The 19161-nt window shown below is 41.5% G+C and overlaps 2 long non-coding RNA genes across 3 annotated transcripts; one reads left to right on the forward strand and one right to left on the reverse strand.

Moving 5' to 3' along the window:
* Positions 1–676: 676 nt before the first annotated feature.
* On the reverse strand, positions 677–8859 carry LOC139073618 (uncharacterized). Of its 2 annotated transcripts, none has more exons than XR_011522538.1 (3): positions 7956–8859; positions 6034–6263; positions 677–854 (listed from the first exon to the last, which is right to left on the reverse strand). It is a non-coding gene; the product is annotated as an uncharacterized lncRNA (long non-coding RNA). The 2 variants fall into 2 exon arrangements; XR_011522537.1 differs by having other exon boundaries at positions 677–993; positions 7956–8830.
* A 3372-nt stretch (positions 8860–12231) lies between these two features.
* On the forward strand, positions 12232–16036 carry LOC103548490 (uncharacterized). The gene is made up of 3 exons (XR_544266.2): positions 12232–12371; positions 13028–13103; positions 15672–16036. It is a non-coding gene; the product is annotated as an uncharacterized lncRNA (long non-coding RNA).
* Positions 16037–19161: the final 3125 nt, after the last annotated feature.

The raw sequence follows: 19161 nt of genomic DNA on the forward strand, positions 1-19161 counted from the left end.
TGGTTTTAGAATCTGTTGATAATAGTTTCCTGAAACCGTTATTTTATTAGGGGTGGTAAAGTTGTGATTGTATAGGATTAATAAATAATCATTCAATATTTATTACCTGGAATTCTTCTGAAAAGAACTCTCTCTCAGCAACCTGTACTGTTTGTTTTACTGAAAAACAGTTAATACAGTTCATACTGAAATATTTAAGCGTTTACTTTTTCCCTTTAGTTTCCAATAAGGATTTAGTGCCAAAGCTATCTCACTGGTGACTAATGAGTTTATTTTTGGCTTTCCTTTTTTTAAGTATCATAATGAACTCACTGGTCCTAGCATAATAATGTATTTCAAACTATTGCAGTCAGTAGTCTTTTTGAGTTCAAGTTGGTTAACAGGATTCTGAGTGGGCCGTAAGGGAAAAATTGCCTCTGATAGAAAGATCTGCAGAGGAAAGAATGTTATGGGGAGAGTGTTTCACATGTGCCAAGGTGAAGCAGTTCATAGGTGGCAGGTCTGCTTGATACCTAAGCCCATGCTCCTCCCGTGACTGCCAGGTCTCTCTACAGTGAAATGTAAAAGTACTTTAAGGGTTAATACATTCTAAAAGATAGAATGCTTATTACTCTTTGTAATATCCTGGTTAGAATATATATTAATCAGCTTTTGCTGTGATAACAATCTCCAAATCTCGGTGGGCTGAAACAACAAACATTTATTCCTTACTCATAATGTGGTCTTTGGCTATGAGTTGGCTATGGCTGCTGGACATCTGCCCAGCTCCACTCCATGTGTCTTCTCCTGCTGGAACCCAGGCTTCAGGAGTAGTCATTATTTGGTACAGTCTGGCGGTGGAAAGAGTGAGAGAGCTGAAGGAAAATGACGAAGTCTGTTAACTCTTCCAGACCTGGTTTACACCACATCTGCTCTCATTCCATTGGTGAAAGCGTGTCATACGGCCAAGCCCATTTCAACGGGGCAGGATGTATATTCCTCTTATTGGAGGCACTGCAGATCACATGCAGAGGCAAGGAATTAAAGTTTTTGTACAGGGAAGGGGGAGTGCAAATACTTGAGAAAAGCTTGCACTCCATCATAGATTGTCATTATCTGGTAACCTTCATAATAGGAAGAGAGACATGATTATGGCATTATGCAGACGTATTTTCTAAAAAGCTAAAATAAATGCGGGGGTATAAAAGTTGAACGTGGTCACAAATGTAAAAGTCCTTAATATATCATAAAGAATTATGAAGTCTTAATTTTATTATTATTTCAGAATATTTATGTGTGACACCTTAACTTCTTTACTCACAGAGGTATCCTTTTGTCTCTCATTCAAATTTAAATATTTATGTGTGACACCTTAACTGTTTTACTCACAGAGGTACCTTTTTGTCTCTCGTTCAAATTTAATTAACTTTAATTTACTCACAATTCCAAGAAGAAGATTAGAAGTAGAAAGTTGTAGATTGTGGTGGCATGGAGCGCTCTGAAGGCAAACAGTGACAAAAGGAAGAGGCACAGTGTAGAGCAAAGGAGGTCATAAGAATAACTATCTCAGAAAGCAGAGCTACTTGAGATGACTTATAGACAATTTTGTGCAACTTAATACCCCTCAGTATACAACAAACTATCTCTTTTTACTGTCAGGGCTGTGTCTTCTTATTTTGTCTCAAAATACATTCCCTTCCACACAAGATGCGGACACGGACATACACACAAACATGCACCTATAGTCCCTAATACATGAAAATCACATGCATTTGGCCCCTGATTTCAGAAAAATCACTATTATAACACATATGTACATCAGTTTGGACAGACCAAGTTATGCTGTAGTAATAAACAACTCCCCAAATTTTGGCGAATGGCAATAGCAGAGGTTTCTTTCTTTTTCATGCTTCATCTCCAACATGAACAAGTGGGGGGTGGGAGGGAAGGCCCTGCTCATCTTAGTTACCCAGGGCCTCTGGCTGGTGAAGTTTCCATCTGAACACATGCTTTACTGTGACTGAAGCAGCAAAATGGAAGATGGTGAATCATGCACAGGTTCTTGCAGCTTCTGTCTGGAAGTGCTACCTGTCACTTCTTATTTGATGGCCAAAGTGAATCACAGAGCCACTTCAACAGGCAGAGGGAAAAGCAAGAGAAAAATACACAACCCTTCAAGGCCAGGAAAATGCAATTCTGCCATACACCCAAGGGGAAGAATTAGAACTATTTAGTGAATGGTGTTAATGACCAACACAATGAGGTCCTACATGTCTGGGTGTCCTGGAAATACAGAACAACTTAGTTGGACAGCCTGTTTGGATCTGAGAAAGATGCAAGGCCCTGAGGAAGTGGGACACTAGGTTGGCGAGGTTGATGGGGCATGACAGGAGAAAAGAAGTCGCATGAAGTGGTGCAATGAGGAAGCCCAAGGACAGCTTCAGCCTCGGGGAGGGAACAAGTCCCCAAAGCACCAAAGATTTTAGTGTCTTAAAATCTTTTCTAAAACTCTTCCTGTTCTTCCTGCTTTACCTAGAGAGTTCGACTCCCTGTGAGTTCCTCATAGTCCCCTTTCCCAGCATTTCCATTCTCGTCTTTCAATACTATTTGGGTCGACTGGCTCTTCACCCTCTGATCCACCCCACAGCCTTGTTTTCCACAAGCAGAAGTCTGAGAAAGGCTGTGCTTAGCATTTCCTCTTGTCTTTCTGTCGAACTCTGTGACATGAGGATTTGAGCTCTTGTGTGAACACGAATTTATGTGGTATGGACTCCTAAAAGAGGCTGCTTCATATACTCTACCTGACCAGTTTCCCTTTAACTCTTGGAAGGGTGGCTTTGAAATGAGAATTGGGTGCAAGGGGTGTCCTAGAGGTCAACACTGTGAACAGAGGAAGGGGAAGGAACAGTTCTGCAAACGCAGAGGAGAATCAAGAAGCAGAGCCCTGGTAATAAGCTCATGGCTTCCTAGAAGCACAGCACAATGAGGAGCCTGGAAATATGCTCTGTCTCTTGAGAGCAAAACCTCACAGTCAGCTCTGGTCCTCCTACAAAGGGTGTTTCTGGATCATTGTTCTTTCCAACTGCAATTAGTCATACTTTTTCCTTGGTGGCCTGACAGAAAGAAGTATTGGCCACACACTACTGTGGTATGTGAACTTGCAGAGCTGGAAGGCATTGCTGCTCACATCCACGGCCCACTCTACTCTCGAGGATCTACACTTTCTTTTTAATGAGGCAATGAGGCTGTGGGAATCTCAGGCATGAAACATTTGTGGGATAATGGGCTGAATGTTGGTAAGTCTCTTAAATAATAGAAGTCAGGACTGCAGACCTTATGACCTCTGAGCTTCCATAGAGACCTGGATGGAGCTGAGTATTGTTTGCAAGGCACTGGATGCATAATTATCTTTCCAGATGGGTCCTCAGGAGACTAAGGCCCAGGAGAGCCTTGGAGTATGTGTATGGATTTGTCTACAAGACCACACACAGCATCAGCAGCCCTACTCTGCACATCTCCAGTCCTGTCCAGTCAGGTCCTCCCCAGTTGACTCAGAACTTTCCATGCTTTTCAGAGGTATTTGCAGTCCATTCTGCAGACTAGCCCTCATTTGTCCTTTCTCATTTGTACCCAAATTGTCCTTCTTAATGACCCTCCACTGTGGTTTGAACTTTCCTGCATTGCTCATACATTATCCCCTCAATTTCAATAGACCGTCGCCACTCTAATTATTCTTTAGCATTGAGCTCAGACCTCATTTTGCCCATGAATCCTTCCTAATCACTCCTGCTAGAAGGCCTCTGGTCTCTTATTTCCTATTTTACACATAGACCAGAACTCTCATTCCCCCCACGCCCCATTTTTCTCATACACATAGAGCCATCTTGCATCTAACATTGTGTATGTATCTCATACTCTCAAGAGTGATATTCTTAAAGACTGGGCTTATATGTGTGGGAAGTGGGGGAGGAATGTAGAGATGCAAAGACATCTTACATTCTTTTATGTGTCTTGATTGTCAGCTGAGTTTACTCTGCATACTGAAACATAAATAAAAGTGTGTTACATCCTCTGGGAAGTTCAGGGCTTCCCTTCCGATTCCTACAAATTCTGGGAGGTTTATAGCCTCATTCCCGTAATTAGTTACCCTCCTTCCCATTTCCTATTTGTCTGAATCTCGTACATGTCTCATCTCCTAAAGATCTGATCTTAGCTCTGCACCAATCTAGACTTAGAAACTGCTCCTTTTCTTTGATTTCCCTCGTAATGTTGCTCAGATGGAGCATCTGTAGCAGAGGACTATTTTGAAGTACTACCTAGAATCCTTTTGGCACCATGTAGTAAAAGTTGGATACTTGATACTGCTTTTCTTCAGCGTCGTTTCAGCACCCTTTGACTGAGGAATTTCTCCTGTGCTAACATTTCTCCATGGGACTCCCCTATGCAATGGGATGGGCCCTGAACACCAGATCCCTGTCCTGTTGGCATGTCTCCAATGGCACATAAGTCCCCATGCACCCAGTTCTCCTTACGTTCCTTTCAGACTAATTTAACGATCTCTTTTCTTGCCAGCACATTTCCAACCACATCCTAGGTGCCTCATCTGTCATATCCAAAGCAAAGGAACTGGTCAAGGGGGCAAGTAAAGGAGTCCATCACACTGGAGAGCAGGCATGCTGCTCACTCTCCCAGGGGCAGGAACAGCTCAAGTTGTGATTGTAAGTAGCAAGTTTTCTATTCATTCTGATATAATTGTAGCCAATTTTTTTTGTTTGTTCATTTTGATATCCTTTTGGAGCATCGAGCATAGCGCTTTTCACAAAGCAGACATTCAATACCTATATGTTGAATGAAAGAACGATTGAAACGACAAAACTCAAGGTACTTTCCCGCTCAGGTAAAAGGCTGTGGCCCTGACAAAGTTTCAGGTCTGTCTCACCTCCCTCATCATCCTCACTTCCTTTCCCAGCCTCCAGATTCCTGTCTGCAGACTGTTAGCTGGTGGTCACTTTAATCTTTTAACTTAAAAGATTAAAAGAGTTAATCTCTTAAAAGAGTAATAAAAATAATCGTTTATATTTAAGATATAAAAGTCTATCTTATAATGGTTTGAGGCATGTCTCCCACTCCCTTCCACACTTCCGTCATATACCAGAAAACACAAAAGTCTTCAAGATCCAAAGGAGAAGCAGCTAAGTGTTTTAGAAGGAAGATAATAGTTGGGTAGAAGGTCCTGCCAAATGTCCTTGAATGCCACTTCCTTAGTGGCCTCATATAGTGAAAGACAACATTCTACCAAGTAGGTTCTCAGAACTGTATCAAAATCACTTTGGGTACTTGTTAAAAATACAGAATCTTATTGAAGCAGAATCTATGAAGGTTCTTACTGCCTCCTTAATAAGTTCTCCGGGGGATTCTTATGCTTAAAAGTGGGAAAGCAGTAGTGTAAATGTATTCTTTTCTCCTCTGCGTGTTGGAGGGAAAAGAATTCTTCCCTTCATAGGACAAGTGCAACTTCTCTCATGACCCACCTGCCTTCTCTTGGGGAAAAGGATGGGTTCATTATGCTGTGTTGACAGCCATACACTTCCCTATTTTGTTTCCATGTTGCTCACAATAAACTGTTTTATTTTTCCTTGAGAGTAATTCTATTAGACTTATTCATCGTAAACAGATTACTGGACACAACTTCTTGTATTATAAACTTATCCAACACACTCCTCTTTCAAATAAGTAGCTAGAGAGCAAACGTGAAGCATATGGATGAAATTGGTGGCATTTTAAACCACAGGAGGAAGTGACCAGGAAGAAGTAACTGCAGCTGGAATGTGGCTTGCAACCAAAAGTATCAAATATGGTACACCTGGTGTGAGCTTGGGACAAGTGGGTGGGGCCTTCAATGGCCAGCCGCCTCTGCTGGACTTCAGCATTATGCCTTCTTAGGAAGCAAGCCCCTGGACCCTCAGAACCGTGGGAAATTAGTACTGGCACAAGTGGCTTTTAAGCCCACCTGCCCAGTCACCTAGAGCTACTGCCTGACTCTCAAGAACTCACCTTCTATTCAAATCCTGACCTTGCTGAGTGTGTGAGCTCTGGCGCAGCCTCCAGGCTCAATTGGCACATGCTTCCTCCTGTCTGTTTGGGTGACTCACTGAGTGCTCAGAGCACATTTTCCCTTCCCTGGCTGCCAGCTGTAGCTATTGGCTCACTCTTCTCTCTTTGGAACGACTCGGCACTCCTGTGCTAATGCAGTTGCTTGAACTGATGTGCAATTGTGTAGAGACCTGCAGAAAAGCATAAAACTCTATTTACCACGCGGCTGAAGGCTGGTATCTGTCACATCCATCAGAACATGGATCCTAAGCACTTTCCACCTGTTGCTACTTACTAATCCTATTAGTGGCCCTCTTATGGCTTCCCAGTGTACAGAAACCTCACAAACTGCAAAGACATGAAAGCACCAGTGGTCAGGAAATCAAAGGCAAATGCATCCCCTTTCATCTGTGTCTTAAGATGAGAAAGGAAGGGCTTGTATATCTGGAAATAAGGGTAATTTTCCTCCTTTCTCTGCTGTCCTTGGCACTTAAGGCGTAGTCTGGAGTGCATTATCTGGAGCTTGTACATGGACATAGACCTCGTGTAAATTAATTCTTTTTCCCAGCTAAGCCACTATCTTCACTAAGAGCAGGGATGCAGTCTCCAACCTCTTTTGTGTCTGCCCCAGAGCCTAGTTTAGGGCTGAGTTCAATGCAGCCTTAGAAAACAGGCTTGCTGAAAGAATGAATGGGGCAAACTCCCATGGAAAAGCCAAGTATGTTGAAGGAAGGGCTGTTTTGGCAGTCACGTTAAGTTTTTCCACACACTTTCTACACCATCAAAGGAAAGTTTCTCTTATTCTTGGATAGGAAAAAATGCATAATAAATCAGTCTGCAGTAACCTAATTTCACCTCATGGGTCAAGGAAATAGCCAGAATGAAGTTTTGAAGAAAAAGTATTTGTAGGCATCTCGGTACACGGCAGAGGCTGGGTATTTTATGCGAATTTGTACATGTCTATGAATATCTACATTTTTCAGTTATTGTTTAGTGGATGGAAGAGGCAGCGGAGTTTCTGTAAATACAGGCAATCTGTACCATGGTTGAGATCTTGGGCTCTGGAGTCAGAGACTGAATCCTGGCAAGGCCACATACACACTGAGTGAATAGGTGTGACATCACTCAATCTCTTTAGGTCTCGGGTGCTTCATTTATCAAATGTGTGTAATAGAAACCCCCTCATAGAGTTGTGGTTAGAATTAAATGAGATGGTTAACATCAAGTGCCTAGCCAGGTAACTGATATGATCAATAAACACGCAATAAATGGCAGCTGTTATTAGTACTAGTGTTTGATTAACTGCAGGCTTTAAGGGATGTGACAGTTAAGGCTGATACCCATGTTTTGGTTTGTTCCAAATGTTGATCTGAATTCCTGAGCAGTTCACTCTGAGAGAAGGGGAAAAGTTACCAAACTGTCATGAAAAACAAAACTAAAGTAAACTAAATAGAAGGGTTCGATGCTCTCTCATTGGCCTATTGTTATGCTTTACCTCGTGGAAAGCTGGCTACATGAGGACCTTGTGGAAGACAGAATTGTTCCATCACTCTTACTCCCAAAAATGTAGCTAGTGTTCTTACTGACTCTTTCAAAGGTTGGATTTCAAGCTTATGTAGCTGCATGGAATTACTCGGTGTTTTGAGTGATTCCAATTCATTATGACAACTTGGACCCTTCAGCCATTTCCCAAGCCATCCCAAATAGATAAAGATCATCTACTGTCAAAAGAACTGGGATTTAAGTTAAAAAGAAATTGGCAGAAGATATATTTTTCATATGCTCCCACAGTTGTTGAGGACTGTTCCATGCTGAGCTAGCAGAGAGTACCGATTTTACCCCAATGGCTTCCGTATTAGAATAGATGTAAGCAATACACTCACCGCTTATACATTTTAAGTCTTCAAAATTAGCTAAATGATGGGGAGATATTTATGGCAAGCTTTGAAACTTCTGGGACGATCACATTTTATTTTTCCAATTGAGATATCGCAAATAATACTGAGTATGTCTTATACAACTCTAAATCAAAGATCACATCAAAGTGAATAATAAAATTGTCCACAATATCTTTTAAAAGCAAAGTTGAAGAGACATTTTCTTCATTAAAAATGGATATTTCTGGAATAAAACAAATGCTAATGTAGAAACACTTGTTTAATTTACATTTCCCGTGAACTCTGTTTGACCTTCACTTCAAGGACACACAGCAGGAAAGCTGTCTGGAATACCGCACCCTGAAGAGAGCATGAATTTCTTACATTCCTGAGTAAAGGCTGCCCGAGTATTGGCTCACTACTTGATAGAGGAAGAAAAACAAAAATACTCCAAGCCCTTTTTGTTTAGGAAAGTTCCGTTTTCAGATTTGTCCTTAATACATTGAAGCTGAAGACACTTGGATCTCTGTGACTGAGTGGTATATTTCATCTGAGAATAATAAGAAATGTGAAGAATTGGTTGCTATTGTAAAAAGCTGGTGAGCTCTAGTCTAGAGTGAATCAAAACTCTGCTGAGACACTACTTTTGGATCAAGGCTTGTCTTCTTGGCTTGAAATTACACCGGGTCAGATGAACACTTTTCAGACTTTATCTTACTTAGCCACTCTGTAGCATTTGACATAGTTGATCAAACTCTCCTCGGTGAACACTCGTCCTTGGCTTCTGTGATTCTCCATTCTCAGGGAGCTTCCCCACTCTGCCTGATCATGGCTCTTCTTTCTTGACTGATCCCTTAACCACAGACCTTCCTGTGATATTTGTTGGGATATTACCTCTCGTGCCACACACACAGTCCTTGGTGATGTCATTCATTTATGACATCACCTACCACTCTAGGGGTGGAGAATCAAAATTGAAATCTGTATTTCCACATCCTTACTAGAATTTTCTTTTATATGAATGCGCTTCTGGTACCCCAAACTTAGCATGTTGGAACTAACTCATTACTTTCTGCCCTGCTTCCCTTATTCTTCCTTTCTCAATGAACCCAATCACCTAGTTGCCTAATTCAAAAACCTAGGTGTCATCTTTGACTCCTCTGCCTCCATTATTCCTCACAAATAATCCAAGATCTGCTGTATCTACATTCTACTCATCCTTGACGTTTATTTATTTCTGTCCAAATTCACTGCCAGTGTCTCAGTTCAGGTTCCTGTCATTGGTTCCTTGATCATTGCCTCAGACTCCTAACTGATTTTCCTGACTCCTTCCTCCCTCATCCAGAGTTTTATAAAGTGGACATTTGATCATTTCTCTTGCATGATTAAAACACGTCAAAAATTTATCATCATCCTTATGACAAAGCTCAAACTTAACAAGCATGAGCATAAAATATCATGTATACTCTGACTCTCTTTTTTTAAATCTCTTTGGCTTCAGCTCTCAACATTTCTCCTCTTGCACTGTACACCACAGCCATATTGAAGTACTTAAAGTTTCTGAATGGGCCATTTTCTGTCTTTCCTTTGGGCCTTTGCATATGTTTTCTCCTCCGCCTAGAACAATCTCGCCTTGTTTCTCTGGCTTACACCCACCCATCCTCTCAGCTGAAAGGGCACTTCATCAGGGAAACCATTCCCAATCCTCTTTCTAATTCCAGCTCTGAGTTAGACACTCCTCCTTCTTACCTCTAGAAAACATGATGCTTTTATTTTTCATGGGACTTTCAAAAAGTATTGTCAATGCCTATTTGCTTATCTGTCTTCTTCAAGAGCTATTTGAGATCAGGAGCTATATCGTTTCAACATTGTATCCCTAAGGCCTTCCTCAGTACTTGATACATAGTAGGTACTCGATAGATATGTTTTAGAATTAACTAGTTGATCATTGAATTACAATTCAAGGAGAAGAACGTGATTCAAAGATCTTGTCTTGTTTTGCAGTCGCCAAGCATCAGATAAGGCTCTCTGGGCAGCTTTCCTTAGCTAGTGTACCCTTCACATTCTAGACATGACGGCAATAGAGAGATAGTGGACAACTGGACTGAGGCTATAGCAGCTCCAAACTGGGTTCTGAAAGTCCACTGCCAGAAATCTAAGAATCTTCTCTGGATCCTTCAGAGGAGCAAAAGAGAAACCTTTCACTGTTCCTGAAGGCATTATGTGCCCCAAGGTATTGAAACCAGGGAATTATTTACATCCACATTCATGGATTTTGGGAACTCATGTGAAATCCAGAATGTTGGACCTGATGCTCCATGAGTTTATGGGAACCAAATCAAGGTTGTCAGTGGCTACAGACTGCCAAGAGGGCTTGATATTTCCATAAAGTTTTCTTCTTCCAAATGAACCTTGGAATTATTTGTCTATAGTTCTGCCAGGGACCTCTCCAGACTGTGATTTGTTGGGAACAAGCCACCATGAACATGTTCTCGGGTCCCCATCTTGCTGCCATTGCATGAGAAATGGAACTTAGCAAACATGTAGCAGAGCCGAGCTTTCTAAATTCTACAGGGCTGTTCTGAGGGGTTGGAATGACGCATACTCACAAGCAAACAAAAGAGAACGATGAGTAAGTGAGGAACTGAGAATCACATGTTTTTCTAAATTAGATTTATCTATAAGATTTAAATATGTGCGAACATATTTTGAATGATCTGGTATGAATTATGGTTTTGTTGTTAAACAGCCATTTTACTTTGTCCTGATGTATGAAGTAAAAAAAGACTTGCTTTGCTGGATTTTTCTCTTTGGTAACTATTGAATTTTGAGAGGATACTAGTCTTTTCAGCCAAATTGAAAAATTCCTCAGAATTTAAAGGATACTTCATGTGAATTCAAACTGTGTTTGGGTTTGGCAACACATTTTTCTTTGGCAATGAAGAGGCTGTTTGATTCTCATGACTTTGTAGACCTCAAACAGGCTCACACACAGGCTGAGTCCTCACGGTGGAGGTGTAGAAGAAACTAATAGATGAGAGCAAAATTTGCCTCAAAATGAAGCAAACAAATGAAGATTTTAAATGTAGAGAGGAATTGTTTTTAGTCAAAAGCTTTGAGATTTTGAGCTTCTTACAGTTTGATCTTCAATTTTGTTTTTAAATTCTGAAATTTGTAGGATTTTCTCAGTCCTTGCTATTTGTTTCAGGTTCCTCTCCATAATAGTAGAGAGAAAGTGGTTTGGCTAGTTTAAAGACTTAAAAGAAAAAAACCTACTACCTGTAAGCACCTATTATATGTCACAACATTGATCACATAGTGTCTCATGTAATTTTCACAACGTCCCTACACAACACTATTATTTTCCCCACTTTACAGATAGGAACAATGAGGCTCAGACAGGTCAAGTGATGTGCCCAAGCACACACAATTAATAAGCCCCAGGCCCTTTCTGGCTGTTGTTTTCTGTGCCTGGAATGCTCTGCCCAGTACTCCCTTGGGTTCACTCCCTCACCTAGAAATGTCCTACCTTCTCTACTTTATCTTGACAACTCCTTGGTCTTTCAAAGCTCAGCTCTTTCAGGAGCCTTCTCTGGTTCTCTACCTACCACCCAGCCTTAGATAGGTGCCCGCCTGGCTTCTACCAGTCTGTGAGCCTGCCTCCACCCAGCATTATTACAAGTCTCTCTTTAGTCAGTCTCATCATCTGGACTGTCAACTCCAGTTCACGGGTGGAACTATGTCATCTGTACATCTTCAGTGATACCCTTAGCCCTAATAAACAATTTATATTTGTGGAATCTAAAAATGAGTAAATAAATTAGTAGCTCCCTTAGGATTTCTAGAAATAACCACTCCATAACCGTATCTAAAAGGAAACCTCAATATCCAGTAAAAATTCCTCCCCTAGCCCTGCCCAATGGGGGCCATTTAGGGAAAGAGTAAAATGAGACTGCTTGCTCCTTGTCTTCAGGCTGCTTTCATACTATTCTTCCAAAATAATCACTAAATTCCGCTTCAGAAGAAAGCCTACACTGTTTGTCATGGTGCTCCTCCACGTTTGCATTACGTGTGTGTTCCATATTCTAAGACAGAGAAAGAAGAGCCTCAGGTAAGGCTTTAGTACTAATGCTCTCTTTGGGAATCAAATCCCAGGGCAGTGAGGGTGGGAGGAAAGGGAAGCAATGCAGGCAAGGATGGGAACTTAGGAAATGTGAAGCATTACCACGCCAGTTACTTCTTCACAATAAGCCACAAAGAGACAATTCCTATTGTTTGGCAGGTGCCTACACTTGGTCACGCAGTATATCTTCAGGAATGTTCATTGGAAGGAGGAATGAAGAAGAAATTGACCCGTCCATTTTCTCTTGCCTCTCTTTGGCCAAGATGGCACTATGAGGAATTAACTACCTTGCATTCCAGGTAAGGTCATCCAACTCCTTTGGCAGCCTCTTGGGCAGCCAGATGCACTCCCTGTGGTGGCATTTCCCCAAATCAAGAAGAGATGGGAGGAGACAGAGACTGCAGGCATAAAGTGGCTGCTTTTAAAAGACGGCCTGCTTGGGCCTCCATGGATACATATCCTGCATTGGTGACGGGAGTGAGTAAACAGCGGAAGTTCCCAGGACGGGTAAGGCTGAGAGGCTCAGAAGAGGCAGCTATGTCTTACACAAGTGCATTTCTACCTTGTACGTCCAATTCATTTCTGGCTTTACACTACTTTTTGTCATAATCTCCCTACATTCCCAAAATATGGTACAACTGGTCTAAATGTCCAAATATCTTCCACCTGGACAATATGCTGGCAACTCAATCACAGTACATGACTAAACCAAATGCATATAATGCTTTTCTATCAAAACTTTCCCTTCCTTGATTTTCCCCATTTCTCTTCATGGAAACACTAATACTTATAGTCATTCATGTGAAAATTTCAGAGGTATCTCCTATCCAGTACAGGCAGGGTCCATAGTGTAAACATAACAGCAATTTCCCAGCAGTGACAAGGACATGCTCTGGTACAAATTATACATTCAGCAAGTGTATGAATAAAATGAATAGGTGTCTTTACTTTTCAGCTTGCTGCTGCATTTGTGCAGGAAATACTAAGCTTGCTGATGAGAAAGGAGAAGAAATAGAGAAAACAACGTACAGGTATGGTTTTGCAACAAACCAGCCCTATCTGAGACTTAGAAGCTTTTCTGGGAGATTGGGAACTTCAAGTGCTTCACGTCTCCACTGCTTCCTGCCACCATCACCCTATCGCCAGCCACTGTAGTTGAAGCTGCAGGCATATATGGAAATGAACCAGGAGCACATCAAAAGAGGATTTTAACGGGATACTAGACGTAGTAATCTGTCATAATTATTTTCATTTGATGGAAGAATCTCAAAGGCACTTAAGTTGATAACGTCAGACCTTCAGTTCAATGCTAAGGTCTTGCAAAATTTCTTAAGTTCTTGCTAGGTAATTTCTGCCTTCTCTGATAAAGCAGGAGACAAGTTCTAAGAGGAAGTCAAGTATGTTTCTCACAAGGCCCACCTTCTATTTCTCCTCGTTACGTACATTCTTAATGAAAGAATTTTGGAAGATTGTAGGAATAAGACATGTAGGCATCTGGAATTTTATGAGAAAGAGCATGTCAGATCGGAGAGTCTGGAAGTTGTAGACATGTCAAAAATGGTGGGTAAAAGCCGTCACTTTGAGCTTAATGAAAAGGGCTCTTGATTCCAACTGTCAAAACCTACTTATCAGGGACCTGCTCTGCCAGAGTCACCGTTCCTTCATATTGTTATTAAATTGCTTCTCTATAGAAAAACTGCCTTTAGTGCCAGAGAAAATTAGACTCCACAAGTGATATTTTGCTAGCAACATCCCTATGGCCTTTTCGTCTCCCTGATGAACTCATTGTAGCCATGGAAATTCTAGTTTTCTATCTTGGATTAGCTTCAGAAATGTGCTCACTTATACACTTCAAATGGATTTATCAACTAATGAACCAAGAAATAATATTTTTGTTTTGTGTTTGGCTGTGTTTAAACACGTCTTGCTCAGATTTTGAAGGTCAGGGCATGTTAGGGTCAGGTTTGTTTCATAATTTTTCTATGTAACATATCACTTCCCATGAAAATCTAATTTTCTCTACCAGGAAGGTGTTAGGCTTCTGATCTTTCATGGAAATTGTACTTTGCATGAGCATGACCTCATCCAAATGTATGCTCTCAGTGAACCTGTCATCAAGTGGACTTGATGCCTTAATTTTTTCCTTTTGTAGCAAGATGCCTAACTGGTTACTTATGTAGACTTTATTAGTGAAATTAGGGAGAATAACGAGAATAAAAAATGTCTGGCCATTCTGAGCATTAGAACTGAGCACTACCGTTACTGCAGCATCTGAGGCTGGGATTTCAGGGTAAGCCAAATTGTTTCTTTAGAATCCAGACGTATCCAAAGGTACCTTTAGAATCCAAAGGTAACTGGACTCAATTCATTTATTCAACACTGACATCAAGTCTGTGAGCTCTACAGTTACAAAGGTAACTGTGCCTTGTATTGTGCTCTCAAGGATGCTAAGCCACGTCCCTGATTTGTTTATTCATTCAACAAACATTTTCTGAGCATGTTTTGTTTACTGAGGCAGGCCCTGGACATACAGAAGTATGTGGCACAGATCTCTGCACGTGCTGAGCATAAGGCCTGATATAAAGAAAGAGGCTGTGAATGAGAAGAAGACAATGCATAGTGGGTACACACAGGATATAGTAGTTACATACAAGGGATGGGGATTGGAGAGGGCTTCATAAAGGAGGTAGCATTTCCTCAGGGGCTTGAAGGATGAGCACGAATTGGAAAGGTAGGGGTGCTAAAGAAGATTGTCCACAATAGAGGAAACATCATAATTTAGGACCACTTAAGCTGTAAATTCTGTATTTATGTGATACCAAGCTCAAGTGATCCAAAACGACTCCGAGAATTGTGGTAAACTGAAGTCAGTGGTGTAGGTTCTCCACCAAGCAGTAAAGGAATCGCAGAGAAGATCAACCCCCAGAAGAGTCTAAGATCCCATTATGGGTGTATCATGTTAGGCTAGGTTTTCTCAACAAAATTTCCACCAACTTACTAACTAAATATTCCTGGACTTACCTTCTAGGTTCAGAGGCTTTAGAAAAACTCTGAAAGCCTTTTACAGATAATTGGATGAGATAAAAGCTGCATTTTACTGCACAAATTATTTAGAAAGTAGGTTAGTCTCCATTATCAGAAAGTTCTAGGTGAGAATCTGAAACATGACAACTTGCTCAGCAGCTGACAATGATATTTTTACTTTCATTTTCAATTTGCCTTCAATTAATTCTGTTTATTTCACTTGTCCTAATCTACTATCTAGGTATTTTAACCAACGAGGATACAACTGACCTGCAATAGGGCTGATTTAAATGCATCACTTTGTGCAGAGTTAAATCTGCATCAACATTGCCTTCCCAACTAGCCTGTCACCTCCTTGAAGTCAATATGATGTTATTTAATTTAAAGAAAAATAGAACCACACAGTCATATGTAGATAGGGGGAGCACAAACGTTGGCTGATATTGAACAGAGGTAGCACAGATAGGAAGATTTTTCTCTAAGGGCTCAAATTTCAGAGAGAAGGGTCAGGGAGGAAATATTTCCCCAGAGCTCAGGCAAAAGGTTTACTTACTTTTTTCTCTCTTATTTCCCAGTTAGGCCTATAGGAATCTGCCGAGGGGAACTGACAAGCCCTGCTCAGTCTTGCCCACTGTCTGCTTGGAGGATCAGGATGAGTTTGTTTACTTGAGACTACATAGGAGTCAAGAACACATTAATCCTGTAATGAATGGACACCTTGCCTCTTCTTATCCTTGGCCTCCTTATGAAACTACCACCATCTTGTTGAATTTGGGAAGTTTGTTGCTTTATCATTTCTTACTATAGAGAAATCTAAATGGCATAACATTGTAATACAATTGTAACCTTTACATTCTCTTAAATATATCTGGAGCAATTTTCCATTTTATTACATCATCTTCTACAGCACAATTTTAATAAAACTATGAGTATTCCATTATATGATTGCATTATACATTTTTACCTTTGATATGAATACATTATGGTTGTAAAATGTTCTTGCAGTATACGAATCAATATATACGGCTGGCTGCCCTCACTATCAGAACTCACTGGCCCCTCGAGAGTTAGTCATCATCCATGTCTTGAAGTTCACTGGTTTGGCATTTTATATATAGATTAACAAAGTTTATTCTTTTAAAAATATAAATATTAAATATTGAATGGACATAATTAGATAGAAAGGTATATTTCTAAAATATGTAGAGTATAAAAATTCCAATACTATGAAACCTGCAGATCCAACTAGCCAGCCTCAGAAATAGAACATTACTGATGCCTCAGAAGCCACCCGCTAGCTCTCCCCAGCTGCATTCTCCTCCCTAGCATCCAATGGTTATCACTATCTGAAATTTTCTGTAAATCATTCACAAGCTTTGCTTTATAATTTTAAAACCTAGAGGATCTCGTCAAGATGGCAGCATAAGCAGACTCTAAACTCATCTCCTCCCATGAACACAACCAGGTTACAACTATTTTTGGAAAAATTACCCTGGAGAGAAAACTGAAAACTGGATAAGAAGAACCCCCACAACAAGGGACAGTCCTGACTAAGGCAGAAGGGACAGAAATTCCTGCTGGAGAGGAAAAAAGCCACCTTTGGGAGCAGGGGAGCTTCTCAGCTGGCCAGGCAGGAACCACCCTAAGGTACGCAGCCCTCCCTGGAGGAGTGAGGTCCGGAGCAGGGGCAATACTGCTATAAGCACCCTTCAGACTCAGCCCAACTGAGACAAGGGGCTTACTGTCTGGCTTTGCTGGCTATTAACTTCAGCAAGGATACCCCTAGAAAAGCTATCAGCAGAAAGCTGAAAAGACCCGGGTCTTAAAGGGCTCACGCACAAACTCACTCATTACAGCAACCTAAAATCACCAGAGAGAGGGCTGACAGTCCTTTGGTGAAACAACTGGGCTCTGGGGGCATCTTGGTGAGAGGAGGCACCTCTCTGGAGACTGAGACATTGGTGGCAGCCATTGTTCTGACGAGGTCCAGGTGTGCTGACACAGACCCTGGTGGGCACCATTGAGGTACATCCCTTGGCCTGTTAGCCCAGGGGCCTACCACACCCACTAGAGCACAGATTTAATCCAGTTCAGCCATGGTGGGCAGCCCTAGGGACCAGCCCCACCCAACAGCAAGCTCTCAGGCTACTTTTTGGCCTGTATTGACTGGATCCCTTGATCCTCTACAGGCAGGAGAGTGTGTCCACCTCTGTGGGGCGGGGCCTGTGTGGGGATGAGGTAAACTGTGGGAAGCATTGGTGGAGAGGTGGGGACCTCTGCAGTGCAGCGTCGGGGTACACTCCAGGGGGTTGGGAAGTGTGCGCGGACCAGGACTGTGTTGATGGTGTGTGTGGTGCTGTGGGGGATGAGACTTATCAGTGGCAGAAGACCTGTGCTTCACAAATAGCCATAAAAAGGATCAGCCCCATCTTCCAAAGCCTGAAACAATTGAGTGCTCCCCATGCCAAGGGCCAGCCCCACTCAGCTGCACTCCTAAGAGAACTGACAACAGCCTTGTAGGCCTGAGGCCTATCACAACTGTAAGCCCCTGAGCCTAGCAACCAGCTACACTGGGTACCAACCCAATTAAGAGGAAAACTACAATAAGAGCATGCTGATAGACCTTGTAGCCAATGGTGCTGAGGCTCCCCAAACTGGATTTACAAACAGCTGGCCAGGGAAGGAAAGATTAGACTCCCTGGGTACCTGCAATCAGAGCAGCCCTGCCACAGCAGAAAGACACAAGTAACCCATAAAGGAGTCACTCCTGGATCATTTGGACTGGTGATGAGAGGGAAGCACACTGCTGGGCCTCATAAGGCATCTCATACATAAGGCCACTTCTCCAAGATAAGGAGACATAGCTGACTCACCTAATACATAGAAATAAGCACAGAGAAAGAGGAATAATGCAGAGACAATGGAATAGTTTTCAAGCGAGTGAACAGGACAAAACCCTAGAAAAAGGACTAAATGAAACAGAAATAGGTGACCTTTTCAACAAAGAGTTCAAACAAAATATCATGAGGATGCTCACAGATATTGGGAGAAGACTGGATGAACACAGTGAGCTCATAAGCAAAGAACTGGAAAATATAAAAAAGAACCAATCATAAATGAAGAATACAATACTGGAAATGAGAAATTCACTAGAGGGACTCAATAGCAGAGTAGAGGATGCAGAAGAATGGATCAGTGAGCTAGACAAAAGACTAGAGGAAATCACCCAAACTGAACAGAAGAAAGAAAAAAGAATTAGACACAATGAGAACAGTCTAAGGGAATACTGGGACAACATCAAGCACACCAACATTCAGATTATAGGTGTCCCAGAAGGAGAAGAGAGAGACAAAGGGGCAGAAAATTTATTTGTAGAAATAATAGATGAAAATTCTCCTAAGCTGAGGAAGGAAACAGACATCCAAGTTCAGGAAGCACAGAGAGCTCGAAACAAGATAAGCCCAAAGAGGCCCACACCAAGACATATTATAATCAAAATGTCCAAAATTAAAGATAAAGAGAGAATCCTAAAAGCAGCCAGAGAAAGGCCACAGTGACATACAAAGGAAAGCCCATCAGGCTATCAGGGAACTTCTCAGCCGAGACCCTACAGGAGAGAAGACAATGGCACGACATATTTCAAGTGCTAAAAGGAAAAAAGCTACAGCCAAGAATACTCTATCCATCAAGGTTGTCATTCACAATGGAAGGAGAGATAAAGAGCTTCCCAGACAAGCAAAAATTAAAGGAGTTTATCACCAAGAAACCAGTTCTGCAAGAAATGCTGAAGGGACTTATTTAAGTGGGAAAGCGATGACCACAAATGGAGGTAAAAACAATTATCAAAAAAACCAAAAAACAACAAACAAGCAATAAAATTACTTGTAAAGGTAAACATATACTAAAGGTAGCAGATCAACCACCTGTGAAGATAATATGAAGGTAAAAAGACAAATGTACTAAAATCACCTGTTTCAATGATAAGAGGGTAATGGACAGACACACACTAAACAAGACACTATATATGATTTGAAAAACATAAAATGTGGGAGGAGGGGAGTGAAA

This window comes from Equus przewalskii, chromosome 9 (assembly GCF_037783145.1).
Source record: "Equus przewalskii isolate Varuska chromosome 9, EquPr2, whole genome shotgun sequence".
In the NCBI taxonomy this organism is placed as follows: Eukaryota; Metazoa; Chordata; class Mammalia; order Perissodactyla; family Equidae; genus Equus; species Equus przewalskii.